Genomic DNA, 8,569 nt, shown 5'->3' with positions numbered 1-8,569 from the left:
GAAGAAATAGAAGCTGGTGATTGAGCTACTTCTTCAAAATACTAAAATCGCACCTGTAGGACTCGTATCACCAGCCCGGTGGTGAGATTCCCACATCAAGTGTGCAGTGGGGGGGGGGGGGGCCCCTTTTTACTGCCAAAATAATAACAACAACAGCAGCTCAGGGGTAGATAGGTAAATACTACTTAAATATTTCAGGAAGAAATAGAAGCTGGTGATTGAGCTACTTCTTCAAAATACTAAAATCGCACCTGTAGGACTCGTATCACCAGCCCGGTGGTGAGATTCCCACATCAAGTGTGCAGTGGGGGGGGGGGGGCCCATTTTGCTTTTAAGGTATAGTTGAAATCAGCACCAGGAGAAGAGAGGGAGATGCGGAGGGGGAGTCTGAACGTGGGCCGGGGGAACACGAGGGACACGCCTCACCCGGAAGCTCCCAGGTGTCGGGCGGGATGGGGGTGCTGGACACTGATGTGCAGGGGGCGTCGGCAGGATGCAGGGAGCAGGGGTGAAGCGGGGGCAGGGAAGGACCAGAACGCAGTCCACGCACCTCACATCTGCTGCCTGGGCATGTCCCACCGCCTGGTCTCAAGGGGCACATGTTTTTGTGCTTTCTTTCCCTTTTTCCTCATAAAGTTAACCTTCATATGCACCATTCTGAAGACTCTATTCTTACACAGGAGACAAAGGAATGGGTGAAGAGGTAAGGCAGTCTGCACGGAGACAGCTAATATGGCAGCACTTCCAAGTTAAATCCTGTGCTAGGATCACAGAAGTTACAAAGCACGTGATTCCATGGCCTTTCAATGATCTCACAGGAAACCACCAAACCCCGTGGCAGGCAAGGGGGTAAGGAATTCTGGAACGTGTAGCCTTCTGTCCAAATGACCTTCAAAACAAACAGATTTACTTGATCTATAAGTATGATCAGCTCAGTGATCACGGTAGATGATATAAATTCCATCTCCCTTTTCAGTAAAAAAATAAAGTTAACCCGAGCTGTTCCACCATGACCTTTAGTTGGGATGGAAGACAGAGCAAGCCCCCAGTACTCTAAACCGAGGGCAGGCAGGGCCGAGATGTTTCTGCCTGATCAGTGCTGACCCCACGGAGACCTCCACCGTCCACAGCAAGACGGTGAGATGAACGTCTGTGTCAGTCACCCGCACATTCGTAATGTCCATAGCACGAGTCATCTAAGCAGAAGTGTACAGACGAAGTACAAGGGGAATCTCGTACACACGTGGACGAACGTTGGTTTCACGAGTCGATACTCGGTTCTTCTTCATACGGCCACGCATCTTCACATTCTTTGTCAATTTTCAGAACTGGATTTTATCAGAATAAAAACATCATGGGCTGGCCGGTTAGCTCAGTTGTTTAAAGTGTGGTGCTGATAACACCGAGGTCCCGGGCTCAATTGCCGTATGGCCAGCTGCCCAGAAAAAAAAATAAAAATAAAAAGTTGGGATTTTAGCAAGTGCACTGTTCCCAGAGTAGCTACGCGAGGGCTTCCCCATCGCTCTCGCTTGCTCCTCTCACAGCAGACCAGCGCGGGACCTCCTTGCTGCTCCTTGCACCCGCTGTGTGGGTATCCGCGCTCAGCACGTGTAGATTTATGCTGTTTTCCTTCTCTGCGCAACGCATCTGTGTGGGTATTTGGATGTTTCATTCTCAGAGAACAGCTGTCCTCACACACCATACCTGTCACTTTAAAATCACCTTTCAATGTGCAGGACACCAGGTTGGAAGCTGCAGGTTATGCAGAAGAGAAAACGTAGTGCCCAGCCAACGTCACCATCAGTGTGAGTCAGGACAGGGTAGAAACTCCTCCCCTGTGCTCAGGAGGGGACGGATCCTCCTGGGTGGGGACTGGGACCAGGAGAACGATGGAGGCCTGGCGGCAGCATCATTTGGATGCCACATTAGAACCCAGAGCTGCCACCAAAAATGACCATAAACTGAGGGGCTTACAACAGCAGAACTTCACTCTCTCCCTGGTCTGAAAGCCACAAATCTAAAATCAAGGTGTCAGCAGGGTCATGCTTTCTCGAGGGGAAAAAGAGGGGATCTTTCCCTCTCTCTTCCAGCCCCTGGTGGTGGCATCAGTCCTCGCCTTGTAGACGCCCCCTGTCCCCTCCCACAAGTCTGTGTCCCAATCTCCTCTTCTTATGAAGACGCCATCATATCGTGTCAGGGCCTACCCTGGTCACCTCTTCCTAACTTGATTACATCAGCAAAGACCCTGTTTCCAAATAAGGTCACACTGCAGGCTCTGGTGGTTAGAAATAGCACACCTGCAACATGCCCTTTTGGGAAACACGATTCAGCCCAGGACAGCTCCTTGGCCATCATGCCTTCCAGTGATGGAATCTGGAAAGTCACACTGTGACTCTCACACTGCTCCCTCAGCGACCCCTGAATTCAAAATGAAAATAAAGAAACATACGACAGAAGGAAGTAGTATTTTCTCTTGTAACTCTTTGCCCAGACAAGCTAGAGAATCATGCAACGTAGCTGAAAATGTTATTAATTCTAGTAGCAGCTTACGTGAGGCGCCATCAGGAACCCAAGCTTTTGTGCAAGAACCTGACATTCGTGATCTTTGACCCCCACAGCACCTCTCCTAGGACTTGAGAACATATTGATCATTTCAGTACTTTGCCACAGTATTACTTATGGTTTTTAAAAATAAGAAATTATCCACATGTTCAACAAGAGGAAAACATTACTTTATTATGGGGTAACCACAGGTTGAACTTTATTGCTTACAATGTATAATACTGAGTGGAAAAAAAAAACCGTCCGATAGATGATCTTATCAGCTTAACTTCTTCCACAAAAGAAAAATAAGCTTTTGCCTTAAGAAAAAAATTTTGTCTTCATCCTCTGCTCCATTAACAACAAACGTTGTCAAGAGATTGTGCTCACGTGCGCCGACCTCCAGTTCCTCTCCTGCCCAGCCCCCAGCCCCTCTGCACCCCGCTCTCCTGGGCGGTGGTGGTGTCACCGCCGAGGCAATCTTCTGGATGTCCCAGGCACCTCTTCCCACCAGACGAAAGCTTTGCCGTGTCTGCCGCTCGCGGAGGCACCTGGGGTAGGTTGCACACAAGTGCTGAACGGAACGGATGACCTGACAGATGGGGCATTAGACAGGCAGACAAGCGCCACATGGAAGTTTGGGTTTCCCATCAACTCTGTGTATCTACTGTCCCTCCCTCCTCTGAAGACAACATCTGCCCTGTCCTGCTCTGAGCAGCTCAGGTCATCCCGTCAGTGAATTTGAACTTTATCTCTGCTTGTGAACGTGTCAAGAGTTGTAGCAGGGGGATTGGCTACTTCAATCCCGATTTTGAGAAACAGTTTATTCTATTTTTATATTTATTTACTTGTTTTTTATTAGCATATTCATTGTTACAAGTCATACTTACTCTTTATGCCCCTTATCTAATCTCTCTCCTTCCCCCGCCCCCATAAAAATCATAGATTTGTTCTCTCGATCTGATCGACTAACTGTTCCTCTGCTGGTTTGTTGCCCAGATGATCCGTCCAGTGCTGGGACAGGTGTGATCAAGTCCTCCCGTGTTGTCGTACATCAGATGCTTCTTCTGTTACTATGGAGTGTGGACCTCCTCCTATTTATTTATTTTTCTTGTCTCTGCTGGTGCCTCTCCTTGTGTCAATGCAGTTGAGAGCTTGGCGTGTCATCTGCACGGTGGCTGTAACTGTTGCTATAGACTAGCTGCTTTTGTGGCAGCCATGGCAATTGTGGCTATGGTGAGCTACCCATGTGGAAATGGCATTTTTGATGTGCTCTTTACCTGGTTGCGGCTGGGCTAGGCTTCCCCTGGCTCTATGCCTCATTCTAAGGTATTGTTATGGAGTAGTTAGGGGTGTGAAGGAGAAGGGAAGATGGAGGGGAAATAGGATGGTTAGAGGGGGAAGGAGGAGAGTGTGATCGAGGCCCATGGCCCCCTCTCATTCTGGCAGGAGGACCCAGGGGCTTCTAGCTGCAGCTGGGTCATCACTGGGCTGGAGGCAGATGTCAGGAGAGTGTGGCTGAAGTCCTCGCCCCCCCACTGCCCTGGCTCAGGAGCTTGGGGCACTTCCTGTGGTAGCTCAGTGGTTGTTGCTGGGCTGGTTGTGGGTGTGTGGGGCATGGCTGAGGACCCTGGCCCAACCCCCTCCCTGACTTGGGAGCCCACGGGGCTTCTGGTCCTTCTAGGTTTTATAGGTATTCTTTGATGGGATTAGCCCTTTACTAGTTCATATTAAACTTTGTCTCGGATCTGTGCGTATTTTGTTTTTTTCTTTCAGTTCTGTGTTGGATTATTCACTGTTTCCACCACTTAAAGTCTGCTTAATTCTAAAATGGAGGAGCTTCCTGTGGGGACCAGCACTTGAGCTCTGTGGTTGAGCTAAATTGCTTCATTACTGCTAATTCTCTGGAGAAGACTTTTTGTGCAGTTTAGGTTTTAATTGTTGACCTTATAAGCACTTCTGGGTCTCGTGAGATCCAGTGCACCTGGGTAGTGTGGAAACTCTGGTGTGGACCTGAGTCTTTTCAGCAAACTGCACCCCCTACCATTCTATATTCCTGATCCGTCTCCACCGACTGGGTCTGTGCTGACTGGGGGGCAGATCAGCTGTCCATGCTGTGCCCCAGTGTTCCCTTGGTGGCCCATCTCTCCCACACCCTGCACTCCAAACACTTCCCATGGGATGGGCCATGTGCTGGTCCCTTGCAGTGACTCACTGGCCTCCAAGTGGCTCCTTTTTTTCAGTTGTTGTGGCTTATTGCTCCTATGTGGGTCCACAGGAACCCCATTAGTGGTCTTGCTGACCTGGGGGCCACCAAGACCCTCTTCTCCCCTGTCGCCTTCAAGCAACTTCATACAAAGGGCACAGCAATGGCTTTTACCAGCTCCTGCTCCATGCGCTCAGCAGCTCCAGGCTTGAAGCAGCCCAGTCTTGAAATGATGGGAGCAGTCCTTTCTTTCTCTCATCATGGATTCACCTGCCTTCATGAACTCTGTAGCTCTCTCCTCCTCTTCCCTGAGCTCTAGCAGCCATGCTTGGCTATTGTTGCTTTTAATAGTAGTAGTTATAAACTGGTTGATTTGTGGGAGAGAGTAATGCTGAGGATCATCTATTCCGCCATCTTAACCAGAAGCCTAAATGTTAGCCTCTATTTTTAAATTCACATGATTCAAGAGCATGGGATTTATGGCAAGTAATTTAAAGCATGTTAAAAACCACACCATATGCTCACATGCGGCAGCCTGGAATGTCTCAGAGAATCTGTGCAGAAAGTTTCACCCCATGTCACCAGGTATTTTACCTAGGAAGGCCTTACACCTCCCAAACTTCCCTGCTATTAAAATCCTTTTTAACAGAAGAAAATGGGTTGCTCTTATTTCTATGAGCTCATCACACCTTCATCTCTGCAGACATGAGTGAATGGAGCAGTCATTGGGCTTTTTGGAGAGATTGTTCAAAGCATCCAAAGGATCCTACGGTTGTAACAGATTTGTCAATGGACATTCCAGCTGCTCATCACTGCACCTTGCAGGCCTCTTAAATCCAGAATTTTAAGACAAGTGACCACTTAGGTATGGAAGGACTGGAGGAAAATGTCAACAGTGCAGCTTTTGTCGGTGGAAGCCTGCCAGACGCTATCAATATCAGAAATGGTAGTTAAATCCTCACTGCCTACCTCATCAATCCATGAAAAAATAAATAAATGAACTCTAATGTCTTTCAAGATCATAATATATCACTATAAGAAGAAGCATCATGGATATAAGTACACAGCTGAGTTATGTTTTAAAAATGAACTAACAAGTCTCAGTTGTTTTAAATTTCAGACTTGGGGCTTTGTAAGAGAAAGATGGTTTCCTGATATTTGGGGTTCCTGAGTAGTGATTCGAAGGGCCATGTAAGAGGGTTTTCTCTTTAAAGGGAAACTTAATTCTGGTCTTATTCTACCAAGATATGTTTTGCATTCAGAGATTTTTGCTTTCCTTAGTGTTATTTCACAACATCCCCAAACACTCTTAAGTCAATAGAGTTAGAAAATGAAAGCTCATGGGTGGGCCTGGTTGGTTACCTCAGTTGATTAGAGCACGGTGCTAATAACACCAAGGCCCGGGGTTCAACCCCTGTACTGGCCAGCTGCCAAAAATAGATAACAGCTCAAAGTGAAAACCAGGGCCTTTGGTTTTAAAAATACAATTCCTTGTGCCTTCTTAGTTTTTCACATTTGATTTAAAATAATGATCTGACACAAGAAATCTACACCATCATCACCATCATCATCACCATCGCCACCATCACCATCATCACCATCATATCACCATCATCACCATCACCACCATCACCATCATCACCATCATATCACCATCATCATCGCCATCACCATCATCATCATCACCACTGTCATCGCCACCATCCCCATCATCACCCTCATATCACCATCATCATCATCACCATCATATCACCATCATGATCACCATCGCCACCATCACCATCATCACCATCATATCACCATCATGATCACCATCGCCACCATCACCATCATCACCATCATATCACCATCATGATCACCATCGCCACCATCACCATCATCACCATCATATCACCATCATCATCGCCATCACCATCATCATCATCACCACTGTCATCGCCACCATCCCCATCATCACCATCATATCACCATCATCATCATCACCATCACCACCGTCATCACCATCATCACCATCACCATCATCACCATCATATCACCATCATCATCACCATCACCATCATCACCATCATATCACCATCATCATCGCCATCACCATCATCATCATCACCATCATATCACCATCATCATCACCATCGCCACCATCACCATCATCACCATCATCACCATCACCACCATCCCCATCATCACCATCATATCACCATCATCATCGCCATCACCATCATCATCATCATCACCATCACCATCATCATCACCATCACCATCATCATCATCACCACCGTCATCACCACCATCCCCATCATCATCATCACCATCACTATCATCATCATCACCATCACCATCATCATCATCACCACCGTCATCACCACCATCCCCATCATCATCATCACCATCACTATCATCATCATCACCATCACCATCATCATCATCACCACCGTCATCACCACCATCCCCATCATCATCATCACCATCACTATCATCATCATCACCATCACCATCATCATCATCACCACCGTCATCACCACCATCCCCATCATCATCATCACCATCACTATCATCATCATCACCATCACCATCATCATCATCACCACCGTCATCACCACCATCCCCATCATCATCATCACCATCACTATCATCATCATCACCATCACCATCATCATCATCACCACCGTCATCACCACCATCCCCATCATCATCATCACCATCACTATCATCATCATCACCATCACCATCATCATCATCACCACCGTCATCACCACCATCCCCATCATCATCATCACCATCACTATCATCATCATCACCATCACCATCATCATCATCACCACCGTCATCACCACCATCCCCATCATCATCATCACCATCACTATCATCATCATCACCATCACCATCATCATCATCACCACCGTCATCACCACCATCCCCATCATCATCATCACCATCACTATCATCATCATCACCATCACCATCATCATCACCATCACCATCACCATCATCACCATCATATCACCATCATCATCGCCATCACCATCATCATCATCACCACCACCGTCATCGCCACCATCCCCATCATCACCATCATATCACCATCATCATCATCGCCATCACCATCATCATCATCACCACCGTCATCACCACCATCCCCATCATCATCATCACCATCACCATCATCATCATCACCATCACCATCATCATCACCATCACCATCATCACCATCACCACTGTCATCACCATCATCACCATCATCATCACCATCATCATCACNTCACCATCACCATCACCATCATCACCATCATATCACCATCATCATCATCACCATCACCATCGCCACCATCACCATCATATCACCATCATCATCACCATCACCATCCCCATCATCACCATCACCACTGTCATCACCATCATCACCATCATCATCACCATCATCATCACCATCATCGTCATCATCATCATCACCATCATTGTCATCATCACAGACATTATTGTGTACTTAATAAGTGCAGGTCACTTAGAAATTAAGCCCCACAAATTTCTGTGTAAAGCAAACATCAAAGCTTAGAATGATTAAGTAACTAGCTAGGGTTCCACTAAGACCTGCACTGGGACAGGACTGAGATCTGTCTTGCGGTGCAAACTCTGAACCTAACCACCCTGCTGTGTCACAAGAGTCTTAGAGCAGGGGCCTTCTCTTTCGTTTCTGCCTGATTGTGAGTGCAAGAATAAATCCAAAGAAAGCAAATCACTCTTCATGTGTATCATCATGTATAGACTGGATAGTCCCTTGGCAAGGCTCTGACAGAGAAAATTCTAGCATTGGCCTGAGTATTA

Source organism: Galeopterus variegatus, unplaced genomic scaffold (genome assembly GCF_000696425.1).
Source record: "Galeopterus variegatus unplaced genomic scaffold, G_variegatus-3.0.2 Scaffold6847, whole genome shotgun sequence".
NCBI classification, from domain to species: Eukaryota; Metazoa; Chordata; class Mammalia; order Dermoptera; family Cynocephalidae; genus Galeopterus; species Galeopterus variegatus.
Note: the sequence above shows the minus strand (reverse complement) of the source record.